The sequence below is a fragment of the Schistocerca nitens genome, chromosome 2 (assembly GCF_023898315.1).
Source record: "Schistocerca nitens isolate TAMUIC-IGC-003100 chromosome 2, iqSchNite1.1, whole genome shotgun sequence".
Taxonomy (NCBI): Eukaryota; Metazoa; Arthropoda; class Insecta; order Orthoptera; family Acrididae; genus Schistocerca; species Schistocerca nitens.
The window spans coordinates 1,158,093,946-1,158,112,121 of NC_064615.1; positions in this window are offsets into that span (position 1 = coordinate 1,158,093,946).

Sequence of the window (18,176 nt, forward strand, 5' to 3'; positions counted from 1 at the left end):
GCTTTCTGCAGCTCCTTACAGCTCTCCTTCACCTAGGGTTGAAAGAAGGGGAGACAGGTACAGCTGTGCGCTAACTATGTTTACAGTTGGTGATTGTTGGAAATGGTGCTTTCTGCAGCTCCTTACAGTTCTCCTTCACCTAGGGTAGAAAGAAGGGGAGACAGGTACAGCTGTGCGCTAACTATGTCTACAGATGGTGATTGTTGGAAATGGTGCTTTCTTCAGCTCCTTACAGTTCTCCTTCACCTAGGGTAGAAAGAAGGGGAGACAGGTGCAGCTGTGCGCTAACTATGTCTACAGATGGTGATTGTTGGAAATGGTGCTTTCTGCAGCTCCTTACAGTTCTCCTTCACCTAGGGTAGAAAGAAGGGGAGACAGGTACAGCTGTGCACTAACTATGTCTACAGATGGTGATTGTTGGAAATGGTGCTTTCTGCAGCTCCTTACAGTTCTCCTTCACCTAGGGTAGAAAGAAGGGGAGACAGGTACAACTGTGCGCTAACTATGTCTACAGATGGTGAATGTTGGAAATGTTGCTTTCTGCAGCTCCTTACAGTTCTCCTTCACCTAGGGTAGAAAAAAGGGGAGACAGGTACAGCTGTGCGCTATCTATGTCTACAGATGGTGAATGTTGGAAATGTTGCTTTCTGCAGCTCCTTACAGCTCTCCTTCACCTAGGGTTGAAAGAAGGGGAGACAGGTACAGCTGTGCGCTAACTATGTTTACAGATGGTGATTGTTGGAAATGGTGCTTTCTGCAGCTCCTTACAGTTCTCCTTCACCTAGGGTAGAAAGAAGGGGAGACAGGTACAGCTGTGCGCTAACTATGTCTACAGATGGTGATTGTTGGAAATGGTGCTTTCTGCAGCTCCTTACAGTTCTCCTTCACCTAGGGTAGAAAGAAGGGGAGACAGGTACAGCTGTGCGCTAACTATGTCTACAGATGGTGATTGTTGGAAATGGTGCTTTCTGCAGCTCCTTACAGTTCTCCTTCACCTAGGGTAGAAAGAAGGGGAGACAGGTACACCGGTGCGCTAACTATGTCTACAGATGGTGAATGTTGGAAATGTTGCTTTCTGCAGCTCCTTACAGTTCTCCTTCACCTAGGATAGAAAAAAGGGGAGACAGGTACAGCTGTGCGCTATCTATGTCTACAGATGGTGATTGTTGGAAATGGTGCTTTCTGCAGCTCCTTACAGCTCTCCTTCACCTAGGGTAGAAAGAAGGGGGACTGGTACTGCTGTGCGCTAACTATGTCTACAGATGGTGATTGTTGGAAATGGTGCTTTGTGCAGCTCCTTACAGTTCTCCTTCACCTAGGGTAGAAAGGAGGGGGACTGGTACAGCTGTGCGCTAACTATGTCTACATATGGTGATTGTTGGAAATGGTGCTTTCTGCAGCTCCTTACAGTTCTCCTTCACCTAGGGTAGAATGAAGGGGAGACAGGTACAGCTGTGCGCTAACTATGTCTACAGATGGTGATAGTTGGAAATGGTGCTTTCTGCGGCTCCTTACAGTTCTCCTTCACCTAGGGTAGAAAGAAGGGGGACAGGCACAGCTGTGCGCTAACTATGTCTACAGATGGTGATTGTTGGAAATGGTGCTTTCTGCAGCTCCTTACAGTTCTCCTTCACCTAGGGTAGAAAGAAGGGGGACTGGTACAGCTGTGCGCTGACTATGTCTACAGATGGTGATTGTTGGAAATGGTGCTTTCTGCAGCTCCTTACAGTTCTCCTTCACCTAGGGTAGAAAGAAGGGGAGACAGGTACAGCTTTGCGCTAACTATGTCTACAGATGGTGATTGTTGGAAATGGTGCTTTCTGCAGCTCCTTACAGTTCTCCTTCACCTAGGGTACAAAGAAGGGGAGACAGGTACAGCTGAGCGCTAACTATGTCTACAGATGGTGATTGTTGGAAATGGTGCTTTCTGCAGCTCCTTACAGTTCTCCTTCATGTAGGGAAGAAAGTAGGGGAGACAGGTACAGCTGTGCACTAACTATGTCTACAGATGGTGATTGTTGGAAATGTTGCTTTCTGCAGCTTCTTACAGTTCTCCTTCAATTAGGGTAGAAAGAAGGGGAGACAGGTACAGCTATGCGCTAACTATGTCTACAGATGGTGATTGTTGGAAATGGTGCTTTCTGCAGCTCCTTACAGTTCTCCTTCACCTAGGGTAGAAAGAAGGGGAGACAGGTACAGCTGTGCGCTAACTATGTCTACAGATGGTGATTGTTGCAATTGTTGTTTTCTGCAGCTTCTTACGGTTCTTCTACACCTAGGGTAAACAGTAAGGGAGACAAGTACAGGTGTGCGCTAACTACGTCCTTAGGTGGTCAATGTTGGAAATAGTATTTTCTTCAGCTCCTTACAGTTCTCCTTCACCTAGGGTAGAAAGAAGGGGAGACAGGTACAGCTGTGCGCTAACTACGTCTACAGATGGTGATTGTTGGAAATGTTGCTTTCTGCAGCTTCTTACGGTTCTTCTACACCGGGGGTAAACAGTAAGGGAGACAAGTACAGGTGTGCGCTAACTACGTCCTTAGGTGGTCAATGTTGGAAATAGTATTTTCTGCAGCTCCTTACAGTTCTCCTTCACCTAGGGAAGAACGAAGGAGAGACAGGTACAGCTGTGCGCTAACTATGTCTACAGATGATGAATGTTGGAAATGTTGCTTTCTGCAGCTCCTTACAGTTCTCCTTCACCTACGGTAGAAAGAATGGGAGACAGGTACAGCTGTGCGCTAACTATGTCTACAGATGGTGATTGTTGGAAATGGTGCTTTCTGCAGCTCCTTACAGTTCTCCTTCATGTAGGGAAGAAAGTAGGGGAGACAGGTACAGCTGTGCGCTAACTATGTCTACAGATGGTGATTGTTGGAAATGGTGCTTTCTGCAGCTCCTTACAGTTCTCCTTCACCTAGGGAAGAAAGTAGGGGAGACAGGTACAGCTGTGCGCTAACTATGTCTACAGATGATGAATGTTGGAAATGTTGCTTTCTGCAGCTCCTTACAGTTTTCCTTCACCTACGGTAGAAAGAATGGGAGACAGGTACAGCTGTGCGCTAACTATGTCTACAGATGGTGATTGTTGGAAATGGTGCTTTCTGCAGCTCCTTACAGTTCTCCTTCATGTAGGGAAGAAAGTAGGGGAGACAGGTACAGCTGTGCGCTAACTATGTCTACAGATGGTGATTGTTGGAAATGGTGCTTTCTGCAGCTCCTTACAGTTCTCCTTCACCTAGGGTAGAAAGAAGGGGAGGCAGGTACAGCTGTGCGCTAACTATGTCTACAGATGGTGATTGTTGGAAATGGTGCTTTCTGCAGCTCCTTACAGTTCTCCTTCACCTAGGGTAGAAAGAAGGGGAGACAGGTACAGCTGTACGCTAACTATGTCTACAGATGGTGATTGTTGGAAATGGTGCTTTCTGCAGCTCGTTACAGTTCTCCTTTACCTAGGGTAGAAAGAAGGGGAGACAGATACAGCTGTGCGCTAACTATGTCTACAGATGGTGATTGTTGGAAATAGTATTTTCTGCAGCTCCTTACAGTTCTCCTTCACCTAGGGTAGAAAGAAGGGGAGACAGGTACAGCTGTGCGCTAACTATGTCTTCAGATGGTGATTGTTGGAAATGGTGCTTTCTGCAGCTCCTTACAGTTCTCCTTCACCTAGGGTAGAAAGAAGGGGAGACAGGTACAGCTGTGCGCTAACTATGTCTACAGATGGTGATTGTTGGAAATGTTGCTTTCTGCAGCTTCTTACGGTTCTTCTACACCTAGGGTAAACAGTAAGGGAGACAAGTACAGGTGTGCGCTAACCACGTCCTTAGGTGGTCAATGTTGGAAATAGTATTTTCTGCAGCTCCTTACAGTTCTCCTTCACCTAGGGTAGAAAGAAGGGGAGACAGGTACAGCTGTGCGCTAACTATGTCTACAGATGGTGATTGTTGGAAATGTTGCTTTCTGCAGCTTCTTACGGTTCTTCTACACCTAGGGTAAACAGTAAGGGAGACAAGTACAGGTGTGCGCTAACTACGTCCTTAGGTGGTCAATGTTGGAAATAGTATTTTCTGCAGCTCCTTACAGTTCTCCTTCACCTAGGGAAGAAAGAAGGGGAGACAGGTACAGCTGTGCGCTAACTATGTCTACAGATGGTCAATGTTGGAAATATTGCTTTCTGCAGCTCCTTACAGTTCTCCTTCACCTAGGGTAGAAAGAAGGGGAGACAGGTACAGCTGTGCGCTATCTATGTCTACAGATGGTGAATGTTGGAAATGTTCCTTTCTGCAGCTCCTTACAGCTCTCCTTCACCTAGGGTTGAAAGAAGGGGAGACAGGTACAGCTGTGCGCTAACTATGTCTACAGATGGTGATTGTTGGAAATGGTGCTTTCTGCAGCTCCTTACAGTTCTCCTTCACCTAGGGTAGAAAGAAGGGGAGACAGGTACAGGTGTGCGCTAACTATGTTTACAGATGGTGATTGTTGGAAATGGTGCTTTCTGCAGCTCCTTACAGTTCTCCTTCATCTAGGGTAGAAAGAAGGGGAGACATGTACAGCTGTGCGCTAACTATGTCTACAGATGGTGATTGTTGGAAATGGTGCTTTCTGCAGCTCCTTACAGTTCTCCTTCACCTAGGGTAGAAAGAAGGGCAGACAGGTACAGCTGTGCGCTAACTATGTCTACAGATGGTGATTGTTGGAAATGGTGCTTTCTGCAGCTCCTTACAGTTCTCCTTCACCTAGGGTAGAAATAAGGGTGACAGGTACAGCTGTGCGCTATCTATGTCTACAGATGGAGATTGTTGGAAATGGTGCTTTATGCAGCTCCTTACAGTTCCCCTTCACCTAGGGTAGAAAGAAGGGGGACAGGTACAGCTGTGCGCTAACGATGTCTACAGATGGTGATTGTTGGAAATGGTGCTTTCTGCAGCTCCTTACAGTTCTCCTTCACCTAGGGTAGAAAGAAGGGGGACTGGTACAGCTGTGCGCTAACTATGTCTACAGATGGTGATTGTTGGAAATGGTGCTTTCTGCAGCTCCTTACAGTTCTCCTTCACCTAGGGTAGAAAGAAGGGGAGACAGGTACAGCTGCGCGCTAACTATGTCTACAGATGGTGATTGTTGGAAATGGTGCTTTCTGCAGCTCCTTACTGTTCTCCTTCACCTAGGGTAGAAAGAAGGGGAGACAGGTACAGCTGTGCGCTAACTATGTCTACAGATGGTGATTGTTGGAAATGGTGCTTTCTGCAGCTCCTTACAGTTCTCCATCACCTAGGGTAGAAAGAAGGGGGACTGGTACAGCTGTGCGCTAACTATGTCTACATATGGTGATTGTTGGAAATGTTGCTTTCTGCAGCTCCTTACAGTTCTTTTCACCTAGTGTTGAAAGAAGGGGGACAGGTACAGCTATGCGCTAACTATGTCTACAGATGGTGATTGTTGGAAATGGTGCTTTCTGCAGCTCCTTACAGTTCTCCTTCACCTAGGGTAGAAAGAAGGGGAGACAGGTACAGCTGTGCGCTAACTATGTCTACAGATGGTGAATGTTGGAAATGTTGCTTTCTGCTGCTCCTTACAGTTCTCCTTCACCTAGGGTAGAAAGAAGGGGAGACAGGTACAGCTGTGCGCTATCTATGTCTACAGATGGTGAATGTTGGAAATGTTGCTTTCTGCAGCTCCTTACAGCTCTCCTTCACCTAGGGTTGAATGAAGGGGAGACAGGTACAGCTGTGCGCTAACTATGTCTACAGATGTTTATTGTTGGAAATGGTGCTTTCTGCAGCTCCTTACAGTTCTCCTTCACCTAGGCTAGAAAGAAGGGGGACTGGTACAGCTGTGCGCTAACTATGTCTACAGATGGTGATTTTTGGAAATGTTGCTTTCTGCAGCTCCTTACAGTTCTCCTTCACCTAGGGTAGAAAGAAGGGGAGACAGGTACAGCTGTGCGCTAACTATGTCTACAGATGGTGATTGTTGGAAATGGTGCTTTCTGCAGCTCCTTACAGTTCTCCTTCACCTAGGGTAGAAAGAAGGGGAGACAGGTACAGCTGTGCGCTAACTATGTCTACAGATGGTGATTGTTGGAAATGGTGCTTTCTGCAGCTCCTTACAGTTCTCCTTCACGTAGGGAAGAAAGTAGGGGAGACAGGTACATCTGTGCGCTAACTATGTCTACAGATGGTGATTGTTGGAAATGGTGCTTTCTGCAGCTCCTTACAGTTCTCCTTCACCTAGGGTAGAAAGAAGGGGAGACAGGTACAGCTGTGCGCTAACTATGTCTACAGATGGTGATTGTTGGAAATGGTGCTTTCTGCAGCTCCTTACAGTTCTCCTTCACCTAGGGTAGAAAGAAGGGGGAGAGGTACAGCTGTGCGCTAACTATGTCTACAGATGGTGATTGTTGGAAATGGTGCTTTCTGCAGCTCCTTACAGTTCTCCTTCACCTAGGGTAGAAAGAAGGGGAGACAGGTACACCTGTGCGCTAACTATGTCTACAGATATTGAATGTTGGAAATGTTGCTTTCTGCAGCTCCTTACAGTTCTCCTTCACCTAGGGTAGAAAGAAGGGGAGACAGGTACAGCTGTGCGCTATCTTTGTCTACAGATGGTGAATTTTGGAAATGTTGCTTTCTGCAGCTCCTTACAGCACTCTTTCACCTAGGGTTGAAACAAGGGGAGACAGGTACAGCTGTGCGCTAACTATGTCTACAGATGGTTATTGTTGGAAATGGTGCTTTCTGCAGCTCCTTACAGTTCTCTTTCACCTAGGGTAGAAAGAAGGGGAGACAGGTACAGCTGTGCGCTAACTATCTTTACAGATGGTGATTGTTGGAAATGGTGCTTTCTGCAGCTCCTTACAGTTCTCCTTCACCTAGGGTAGAAAGAAGGGGAGACAGGTACAGCTGTGCGCTAACTATGTCTACAGATGGTGATTGTTGGAAATGGTGCTTTCTGCAGCTCCTTACAGTTCTCCTTCACCTAGGGTAGAAAGAAGGGGAGACAGGTACAGCTGTGCGCTAACTATCTCTACAGATGGTGATTGTTGGAAATGGTGCTTTCTGCAGCTCCTTACAGTTCTCCTTCACCTAGGGTAGAAAGAAGGGGGACAGGTACAGCTGTGCGCTAACTATGTCTACAGATGGTGATTGTTGGAAATGGTGCTTTCTGCAGCTCCTTACAGTTCTCCTTCACCTAGGGTAGAAAGAAGGGGGACTGGTACAGCTGTGCGCTAACTATGTCTACAGATGGTGATCGTTGGAAATGGTGCTTTCTGCAGCTCCTTACAGTTCTCCTTCACCTAGGGTAGAATGAAGGGGAGACAGGTACAGCTGTGCGCTAACTATGTCTACAGATGGTGATAGTTGGAAATGGTGCTTTCTGCAGCTCCTTACAGTTCTCCTTCACCTAGGGTAGAATGAAGGGGGACAGGCACAGCTGTGCGCTAACTATGTCTACAGATGGTGATTGTTGGAAATGGTGCTTTCTGCAGCTCCTTACAATTCTCCTTCATCTAGGGTACCAAGAAGGGGGACTAGTACAGCTGTGCGCTGACTATGTCTACAGATGGTGATTGTTGGAAATGGTGCTTTCTGCAGCTCCTTACAGTTCTCCTTCACCTAGGGTAGAAAGAAGGGGAGACAGGTACAGCTGTGCGCTAACTATGTCTACAGATGGTGATTGTTGGAAATGGTGCTTTCTGCAGCTCCTTACAGTTCTCCTTCACCTAGGGTAGAAAGAACGGGAGACAGGTACAGCTGAGCGCTAACTATGTCTACAGATGGTGATTGTTGGAAATGATGATTTCTGCAGCTCCTTACAGTTCTCCCTCATGTAGGGAAGAAAGTAGGGGAGAAGGGTACAGCTGTGCGCTAACTATGTCTACAGATGGTGATTGTTGGAAGTGGTGCTTTCTGCAGCTCCTTACAGTTCTCCTTCACCTAGGGTAGAAAGAAGGGGAGACAGGTACAGCTGTGCGCTAACTATGTCTAAGATGGTGATTGTTGGAAATGGTGCTTTCTGCAGCTCCTTACAGTTCTCCTTCACCTAGGGTAGAAAGAAGGGGAGACAGGTACAGCTGTGCGCTAACTATGTCTACAGATGGTGATTGTTGGAAATGGTGCTTTCTGCAGCTCCTTACAGTTCTCCTTCACCTAGGGTAGAAAGAAGGGGAGACAGGTACAGCTGAGCGCTAACTATGTCTACAGATGGTGATTGTTGGAAATGGTGCTTTCTGCAGCTCCTTACAGTTCTCCCTCATGTAGGGAAGAAAGTAGGGGAGAAGGGTACAGCTGTGCGCTAACTATGTCTACAGATGGTGATTGTTGGAAATGGTGCTTTCTGCAGCTCCTTACAGTTCTCCTTCACCTAGGGTAGAAAGAAGGGGAGACAGGTACAGCTGTGCGCTAACTATGTCTAAGATGGTGATTGTTGGAAATGGTGCTTTCTGCAGCTCCTTACAGTTCTCCTTCACCTAGGGTAGAAAGAAGGGGAGACAGGTACAGCTGTGCGCTAACTATGTCTACAGATGGTGATTGTTGGAAATGTTGCTTTCTGCAGCTTCTTACCGTTCTTCTACACCTAGGGTAAACAGTAAGGGAGACAAGTACAGGTGTGCGCTAACTACGTCCTTAGGTGGTCAATGTTCAAAATAGTATTTTCTGCAGCTCCTTACAGTTCTCCTTCCCCTAGGGTAGAAAGTAAGAGAGACATGTACAGCTGTGCGCTAACTATGTCTACAGATGGTGATAGTTGGAAATGGTGCTTTCTGCAGCTCCTTACAGTTCTCCTTCACCTAAGGTAGAAAGAAGGGGAGACATGTACAGCTGTGCGCTAACTATGTCTACAGATGGTGATTGTTGGAAATGGTGCTTGCTGCAGCTCCTTACAGTTCTCCTTCACCTAGGGTAGAAAGAAGGGGAGACAGGTACAGCTGTGCGCTAACTATGTCTACAGATGGTGATTGTTGGAAATGGTGCTTTCTGCAGCTCCTTACAGTTCTCCTTCACCTAGGGTAGAAAGAAGGGGAGACAGGTACAGCTGAGCGCTAACTATGTCTACAGATGGTGATTGTTGGAAATGGTGCTTTCTGCAGCTCCTTACAGTTCTCCTTCACCTAGGGTAGAAAGAAGGGGAGACAGGTACAGCTGTGCGCTAACTATGTCTAAGATGGTGATTGTTGGAAATGGTGCTTTCTGCAGCTCCTTACAGTTCTCCTTCACCTAGGGTAGAAAGAAGGGGAGACAGGTACAGCTGTGCGCTAACTATGTCTACAGATGGTGATTGTTGGAAATGTTGCTTTCTGCAGCTTCTTACGGTTCTTCTACACCTAGGGTAAACAGTAAGGGAGACAAGTACAGGTGTGCGCTAACTACGTCCTTAGGTGGTCAATGTTCAAAATAGTATTTTCTGCAGCTCCTTACAGTTCTCCTTCCCCTAGGGTAGAAAGTAAGAGAGACATGTACAGCTGTGCGCTAACTATGTCTACAGATGGTGATAGTTGGAAATGGTGCTTTCTGCAGCTCCTTACAGTTCTCCTTCACCTAAGGTAGAAAGAAGGGGAGACATGTACAGCTGTGCGCTAACTATGTCTACAGATGGTGATTGTTGGAAATGGTGCTTGCTGCAGCTCCTTACAGTTCTCCTTCACCTAGGGTATAAAGAAGGCGAGACATGTACAGCTGTGCGCTAACTATGTCTACTGATGGTGATTGTTGGAAATGGTGCTTTCTGCAGCTCCTTACAGTTCTCCTTCACCTAGGGTAGAAAGAAGGGGAGACAGGTACAGCTGTGCCCTAACTATGTCTACAGATGGTGATTGTTGGAAATGATGATTTCTGCAGCTCCTTACAGTTCTCCTTCACGTAGGGAAGAAAGTTGGGGAGACAGGTACAGCTGTGCGCTAACTATCTCTACAGATGGTGATTGTTGGAAATGGTGCTTTCTGCAGCTCCTTACAGTTCTCCTTCATGTAGGGAAGAAAGTAGGGGAGACAGGTACAGCTGTGTGCTAACTATGTCTACAGATGGTGATTGTTGGAAATGGTGCTTTCTGCAGCTCCTTACAGATCTCCTTCACCTAGGGTAGAAAGAAGGGGAGACAGGTACAGCTGTGCGCTAACTATGTCTACAGATGGTGATTGTTGGAAATGGTGCCTTCTGGAGCTCCTTACAGTTCTCCTTCACCTAGGGTAGAAAGAAGGGGAGACAGGTACAGCTGTGCGCTAACTATGTCTACAGATGGTGATTGTTGGAAATGGTGCTTTCTGCAGCTCCTTACAGTTCTCCTTCACGTAGGGAAGGAAGAAGGGGAGACAGGTACAGCTGTGCGGTAACTATGTCTACAGATGGTGATTGTTGGAAATGTTGTTTTCTGCAGCTTCTTACGGTTCTTCTACACCTAGGGTAAACAGTAAGGGAGACAAGTACAGGTGTGCGCTAACTACGTCCTTAGGTGGTCAATGTTCAAAATAGTATTTTCTGCAGCTCCTTACAGTTCTCCTTCCCCTAGGGTAGAAAGTAAGAGAGACATGTACAGCTGTGCGCTAACTATGTCTACAGATGGTGATAGTTGGAAATGGTGCTTTCTGCAGCTCCTTACAGTTCTCCTTCACCTAAGGTAGAAAGAAGGGGAGACATGTACAGCTGTGCGCTAACTATGTCTACAGATGGTGATTGTTGGAAATGGTGCTTGCTGCAGCTCCTTACAGTTCTCCTTCACCTAGGGTATAAAGAAGGCGATACATGTACAGCTGTGCGCTAACTATGTCTACTGATGGTGATTGTTGGAAATGGTGCTTTCTGCAGCTCCTTACAGTTCTCCTTCACCTAGGGTAGAAAGAAGGGGAGACAGGTACAGCTGTGCCCTAACTATGTCTACAGATGGTGATTGTTGGAAATGATGATTTCTGCAGCTCCTTACAGTTCTCCTTCACGTAGGGAAGAAAGTTGGGGAGACAGGTACAGCTGTGCGCTAACTATCTCTACAGATGGTGATTGTTGGAAATGGTGCTTTCTGCAGCTCCTTACAGTTCTCCTTCATGTAGGGAAGAAAGTAGGGGAGACAGGTACAGCTGTGTGCTAACTATGTCTACAGATGGTGATTGTTGGAAATGGTGCTTTCTGCAGCTCCTTACAGTTCTCCTTCACCTAGGGTAGAAAGAAGGGGAGACAGGTACAGCTGTGCGCTAACTATGTCTACAGATGGTGATTGTTGGAAATGGTGCCTTCTGGAGCTCCTTACAGTTCTCCTTCACCTAGGGTAGAAAGAAGGGGAGACAGGTACAGCTGTGCGCTAACTATGTCTACAGATGGTGATTGTTGGAAATGGTGCTTTCTGCAGCTCCTTACAGTTCTCCTTCACCTAGGGTAGAAAGAAGGGGAGACAGGTACAGCTGAGCGCTAACTATGTCTACAGATGGTGATTGTTGGAAATGGTGCTTTCTGCAGCTCCTTACAGTTCTCCCTCATATAGGGAAGAAAGTAGGGGAGAAGGGTACAGCTGTGCGCTAACTATGTCTACAGATGGTGATTGTTGGAAATGGTGCTTTCTGCAGCTCCTTACAGTTCTCCTTCACCTAGGGTAGAAAGAAGGGGAGACAGGTACAGCTGTGCGCTAACTATGTCTAAGATGGTGATTGTTGGAAATGGTGCTTTCTGCAGCTCCTTACAGTTCTCCTTCACCTAGGGTAGAAAGAAGGGGAGACAGGTACAGCTGTGCGCTAACTATGTCTACAGATGGTGATTGTTGGAAATGTTGCTTTCTGCAGCTTCTTACGGTTCTTCTACACCTAGGGTAAACAGTAAGGGAGACAAGTACAGGTGTGCGCTAACTACGTCCTTAGGTGGTCAATGTTCAAAATAGTATTTTCTGCAGCTCCTTACAGTTCTCCTTCCCCTAGGGTAGAAAGTAAGAGAGACATGTACAGCTGTGCGCTAACTATGTCTACAGATGGTGATAGTTGGAAATGGTGCTTTCTGCAGCTCCTTACAGTTCTCCTTCACCTAAGGTAGAAAGAAGGGGAGACATGTACAGCTGTGCGCTAACTATGTCTACAGATGGTGATTGTTGGAAATGGTGCTTGCTGCAGCTCCTTACAGTTCTCCTTCACCTAGGGTATAAAGAAGGCGAGACATGTACAGCTGTGCGCTAACTATGTCTACTGATGGTGATTGTTGGAAATGGTGCTTTCTGCAGCTCCTTACAGTTCTCCTTCACCTAGGGTAGAAAGAAGGGGAGACAGGTACAGCTGTGCCCTAACTATGTCTACAGATGGTGATTGTTGGAAATGATGATTTCTGCAGCTCCTTACAGTTCTCCTTCACGTAGGGAAGAAAGTTGGGGAGACAGGTACAGCTGTGCGCTAACTATCTCTACAGATGGTGATTGTTGGAAATGGTGCTTTCTGCAGCTCCTTACAGTTCTCCTTCATGTAGGGAAGAAAGTAGGGGAGACAGGTACAGCTGTGTGCTAACTATGTCTACAGATGGTGATAGTTGGAAATGGTGCTTTCTGCAGCTCCTTACAGTTCTCCTTCACCTAGGGTAGAAAGAAGGGGAGACAGGTACAGCTGTGCGCTAACTATGTCTACAGATGGTGATTGTTGGAAATGGTGCTTTCTGCAGCTCCTTACAGTTCTCCTTCACCTAGGGTAGAAAGAAGGGGAGACAGGTACAGCTGTGCCCTAACTATGTCTACAGATGGTGATTGTTGGAAATGATGATTTCTGCAGCTCCTTACAGTTCTCCTTCACGTAGGGAAGTAAGTTCGGGAGACAGGTACAGCTGTGCGCTAACTATGTCTACAGATGGTGATTGTTGGAAATGGTGCTTTCTGCAGCTCCTTACAGTTCTCCTTCACCTAGGGTAGAAAGAAGGGGAGACAGGTACAGCTGTGCGCTAACTATGTCTACAGATGGTGATTGTTGGAAATGGTGCTTTCTGCAGCTCTTTACAGTTCTCCTTCACCTAGGGTAGAAAGTAGGGGAGACAGGTACAGCTATGCGCTAACTATGTCTACAGATGGTGATTGTTGGAAATGGTGCTTTCTGCAGCTCCTTACAATTCTCCTTCACCTAGGGTAGAAAGAAGGGGGACAGGTACGGCTGTGCGCTAACTATGTCTACAAATGGTGATTGTTGGAAATGGTGCTTTCTGCAGCTCCATACAGTTCTCCTTCACCTATGGTAGAAAGAAGGGGAGACAGGTACAGCTGTGCGCTAACTATGTCTACAGATGGTGATTGTTGGAAATGGTGCTTTCTGCAGCTCCTTACAGTTCTCCTTCACCTAGGGTAGAAAGAAGGGGAGACAGGTACAGCTGTGCGCTAACTATGTCTACAGATGGTGATTGTTGGAAATGGTGCTTTCTGCAGCTCCTTACAGTTCTCCTTCACCTAGGCTAGAAAGAAGGGGGACTGGTACAGCTGTGCGCTAACTATGTCTACAGATGGTGATTGTTGGAAATGGTGCTTTCTGCAGCTCCTTACAGTTCTCCTTCACCTAGGGTAGAAAGAAGGGGAGACAGGTACAGCTGTGCGCTAACTATGTCTACAGATGGTGATTGTTGGAAATGGTGCTTTCTGCAGCTCCTTCCAGTTCTCCTTCACGTAGGGAAGAAAGTAGGGGAGACAGGTACAGCTGTGCGCTAACTATGTCTACAGATGGTGATTGTTGGAAATGGTGCTTTCTGCAGCTCCTTACAGTTCTCCTTCACCTAGGATAGAAAGAAGGGGAGACAGGTACAGCTGTGCGCTAACTATGTCTACAGATGGTGATTGTTGGAAATGGTGCTTTCTGCAGCTCCTTACAGTTCTCCTTCACGTAGGGAAGAAAGTAGGGGAGACAGGTACAGCTGTGCGCTAACTATGTCTACAGATGGTGATTGTTGGAAATGTTGCTTTCTGCAGCTTCTTACTGTTCTTCTACACCTAGGGTAAACAGTAAGGGAGACAAGTACAGGTGAGCGCTAACTACGTCCTTAGGTGGTCAATGTTGGAAATAGTATTTTCTGCAGCTCCTTACTGTTCTCCTTCACCTAGGGTAGAAAGAAGCGAGACAGGTACAGCTGTGCGCTAACTATGTCTACAGATGGTGATTGTTGGAAATGGTGCTTTCTGCAGCTCCTTACAGTTCTCCTTCACCTAGGGTAGAAAGAAGGGGAGACAGGTACAGCTGTGCGCTAACTATGTCTACAGATGGTTATTGTTGGAAATGGCGCTTTCTGCAGCTCCTTACAGTTCTCCTTCACCTAGGGTAGAAAGAAGGGGAGACAGGTACAGCTGTGCGCTAACTATGTTTACAGATGGTGATTGTTGGAAATGGTGCTTTCTGCAGCTCCTTACAGTTCTCCTTCACCTAGGGTAGAAAGAAGGGGGATTGGTACAGCTGTGCGCTAACTATGTCTACAGATGGTGATTGTTGGAAATGGTGCTTTCTGCAGCTCCTTACAGTTCTCCTTCACCTAGGGTAGAAAGAAGGGGGACTGGTACAGCTGTGCGCTAACTATGTCTACAGATGGTGATTTTTGGAAATGGTGCTTTCTGCAGCTCCTTACAGTTATCCTACACCTAGGGTAGAAAGAAGGGGAGACAGGTACAGCTGTGCGCTAACTATGTCTACAGATGGTGATTGTTGGAAATGGTGCTTTCTGCAGCTCCATACAGTTCTCCTTCACGTAGGGAAGAAAGTAGGGGAGACCGGTACATCTGTGCGCTAACTATGTCTACAGATGGTGATTGTTGGAAATGGTGCTTTCTGCAGCTCCTTACAGTTCTCCTTCACCTAGGGTAGAAAGAAGGGGGACTGGTACAGCTGTGCGCTAACTATGTCTACAGATGGTGATTTTTGGAAATGGTGCTTTCTGCAGCTCCTTACATTTCTCCTTCACCTAGGGTAGAAAGAAGGGGGACTGGTACAGTTGTGCGCTAACTATGTCTACAGATGGTGATTTTTGGAAATGGTGCTTTCTGCAGCTCCTTACAGTTCTCCTTCACCTAGGGTAGAAAGAAGGGGGATGGGTACATCTGTGCGCTAACTATGTCTACAGATGGTGATTGTTGGAAATGGTGCTTTCTGCAGCTCCTTACAGTTCTCCTTCACCTAGGGTAGAAAGAAGGGGGACTGGTACAGCTGTGCGCTAACTATGTCTACAGATGGTGATTTTTGGAAATGGTGCTTTCTGCAGCTCCTTACAGTTCTCCTTCACCTAGGGTAGAAAGAAGGGGAGACAGGTACAGCTGTGCGCTAACTATGTCTACAGATGGTTATTGTTGGAAATGGCGCTTTCTGCAGCTCCTTACAGTTCTCCTTCACCTAGGGTCGAAAGAAGGGGAGACAGGTACAGCTATGCGCTAACTATGTTTACAGATGGTGATTGTTGGAAATGGTGCTTTCTGCAGCTCCTTACAGTTCTCCTTCACCTAGGGTAGAAAGAAGGGGGATTGGTACAGCTGTGCGCTAACTATGTCTACAGATGGTGATTGTTGGAAGTGGTGCTTTCTGCAGCTCCTTACAATTCTCCTTCACCTAGGGTAGAAAGAAGGGGGACTGGTACAGCCGTGCGCTAACTATGTCTACAGATTTTTATTGTTGGAAATGGTGCTTTCTGCAGCTCCTTACAGTTCTCCTTCACCTAGGGTAGAAAGAAGGGGAGACAGGTAAAGCTGTGCGCTATCTATGTCTACAGATGGTGAATGTTGGAAATGTTGCTTTCTGCAGCTCCTTACAGCTCTCCTTCACCTAGGGTTGAAAGAAGGGGAGACAGGTACAGCTGTGCGCTAACTATGTCTACAGATGGTTTTTGTTGGAAATGGTGCTTTCAGCAGCTCCTTACAGTTCTTTCACCTAGGGTAGAAAGAAGGGGAGACAGGTACAGCTGTGTGCTAACTATGTTTACAGATGGTGATTGTTGGAAATGGTGCTTTCTGCAGCTCCTTACAGTTCTCCTTCACCTAGGGTAGAAAGAAGGGGAGACAGGTACAGCTGTGCGCTAACTATGTCTACAGATGGTGATTGTTGGAAATGGTGCTTTCTGCAGCTCCTTACAGTTCTCCTTCACCTAGGGTAGAAAGAAGGGGAGACAGGTACAGCTGTGCGCTAACTATGTCTACAGATGGTGATTGTTGGAAATGGTGCTTTCTGCAGCTCCTTACAGTTCTCCATCACCTAGGGTAGAAAGAAGGGGGACAGGTACAGCTGTGCGCTAACTATGTCTACAGATGGTGATTGTTGGAAATGGTGCTTTCTGCAGCTCCTTACAGTTCTCCTTCACCTAGGGTAGAAAGAAGGGGGACTGGTACAGCTGTGCGCTAACTATGTCTACAGATGGTGATTGTTGGAAATGGTGCTTTCTGCAGCTCCTTACAGTTCTCCTTCACCTAGGGTAGAATGAAGGGGAGACAGTTACAGCTGTGCGCTAACTATGTCTACAGATGGTGATAGTTGGAAATGGTGCTTTCTGCAGCTCCTTACAGTTCTCCTTCACCTAGGGTAGAAAGAAGGGGGACAGGCACAGCTGTGCGCTAACTATGTCTACAGATGGTGATTGTTGGAAATGGTGCTTTCTGCAGCTCCTTACAGTTCTCCTTCACCTAGGGTACCAAGAAGGGGGACTGGTACAGCTGTGCGCTGACTATGTCTACAGATGGTGATTGTTGGGAATGGTGCTTTCTGCAGCTCCTTACAATTCTCCTTCACCTAGGGTAGAAAGAAGGGGAGACAGGTACAGCTGTGCGCTAACTATGTCTACAGATGGTGATTGTTGGAAATGGTGCTTTCTGCAGCTCCTTACAGTTCTCCTTCACCTAGGGTAGAAAGAAGGGGAGACAGGTACAGCTGAGCGCTAACTATGTCTACAGATGGTGATTGTTGGAAATGGTGCTTTCTGCAGCTCCTTACAGTTCTCCCTCATGTAGGGAAGAAAGTAGGGGAGAAGGGTACAGCTGTGCGCTAACTATGTCTACAGATGGTGATTGTTGGAAATGGTGCTTTCTGCAGCTCCTTACAGTTCTCCTTCACCTAGGGTAGAAAGAAGGGGAGACAGGTACAGCTGTGCGCTAACTATGTCTAAGATGGTGATTGTTGGAAATGGTGCTTTCTGCAGCTCCTTACAGTTCTCCTTCACCTAGGGTAGAAAGAAGGGGAGACAGGTACAGCTGTGCGCTAACTATGTCTACAGATGGTGATTGTTGGAAATGTTGCTTTCTGCAGCTTCTTACGGTTCTTCTACACCTAGGGTAAACAGTAAGGGAGACAAGTACAGGTGTGCGCTAACTACGTCCTTAGGTGGTCAATGTTCAAAATAGTATTTTCTGCAGCTCCTTACAGTTCTCCTTCCCCTAGGGTAGAAAGTAAGAGAGACATGTACAGCTGTGCGCTAACTATGTCTACAGATGGTGATAGTTGGAAATGGTGCTTTCTGCAGCTCCTTACAGTTCTCCTTCACCTAGGGTAGAAAGAAGGGGAGACAGGTACAGCTGTGCGCTAACTATGTCTACAGATAATGATTGTTGGAAATGGTGCTTTCTGCAGCTCCTTACAGTTCTCCTTCACCTAGGGTAGAAAGAAGGGGAGACAGGTACAGCTGTGCGCTAACTATGTCTACAGATGGTGATGGTTGGAAATGGTGCTTTCTGCAGCTCCTTACAGTTCTCCTTCACCTAGGGTAGAAAGAAGGGGAGACAGGTACAGCTGTGCCCTAACTATGTCTACAGATGGTGATTGTTGGAAATGATGATTTCTGCAGCTCCTTACAGTTCTCCTTCACGTAGGGAAGAAAGTTGGGGAGACAGGTACAGCTGTGCGCTAACTATGTCTACAGATGGTGATTGTTGGAAATGGTGCTTTCTGCAGCTCCTTACAGTTCTCCTTCACCTAGGGTAGAAAGAAGGGGAGACAGGTACAGCTGTGCGCTAACTATGTCTACAGATGGTGATTGTTGGAAATGGTGCTTTCTGCAACCCCTTACAGTTCTCCTTCACCTAGGGTAGAAAGAAGGGGAGACAGGTACAGCTGTGCGCTAAATATGTCTACAGATGGTGATTGTTGGAAATGGTGCTTTCTGCAGCTCCTTACAGTTCTCCTTCACCTAGTGTAGAAAGAAGGGGAGACATGTACAGCTGTGCGCTAACTTTGTCTACAGTTGGTGATTGTTGGAAATGGTGCTTTCTGCAGCTCCTTACAGTTC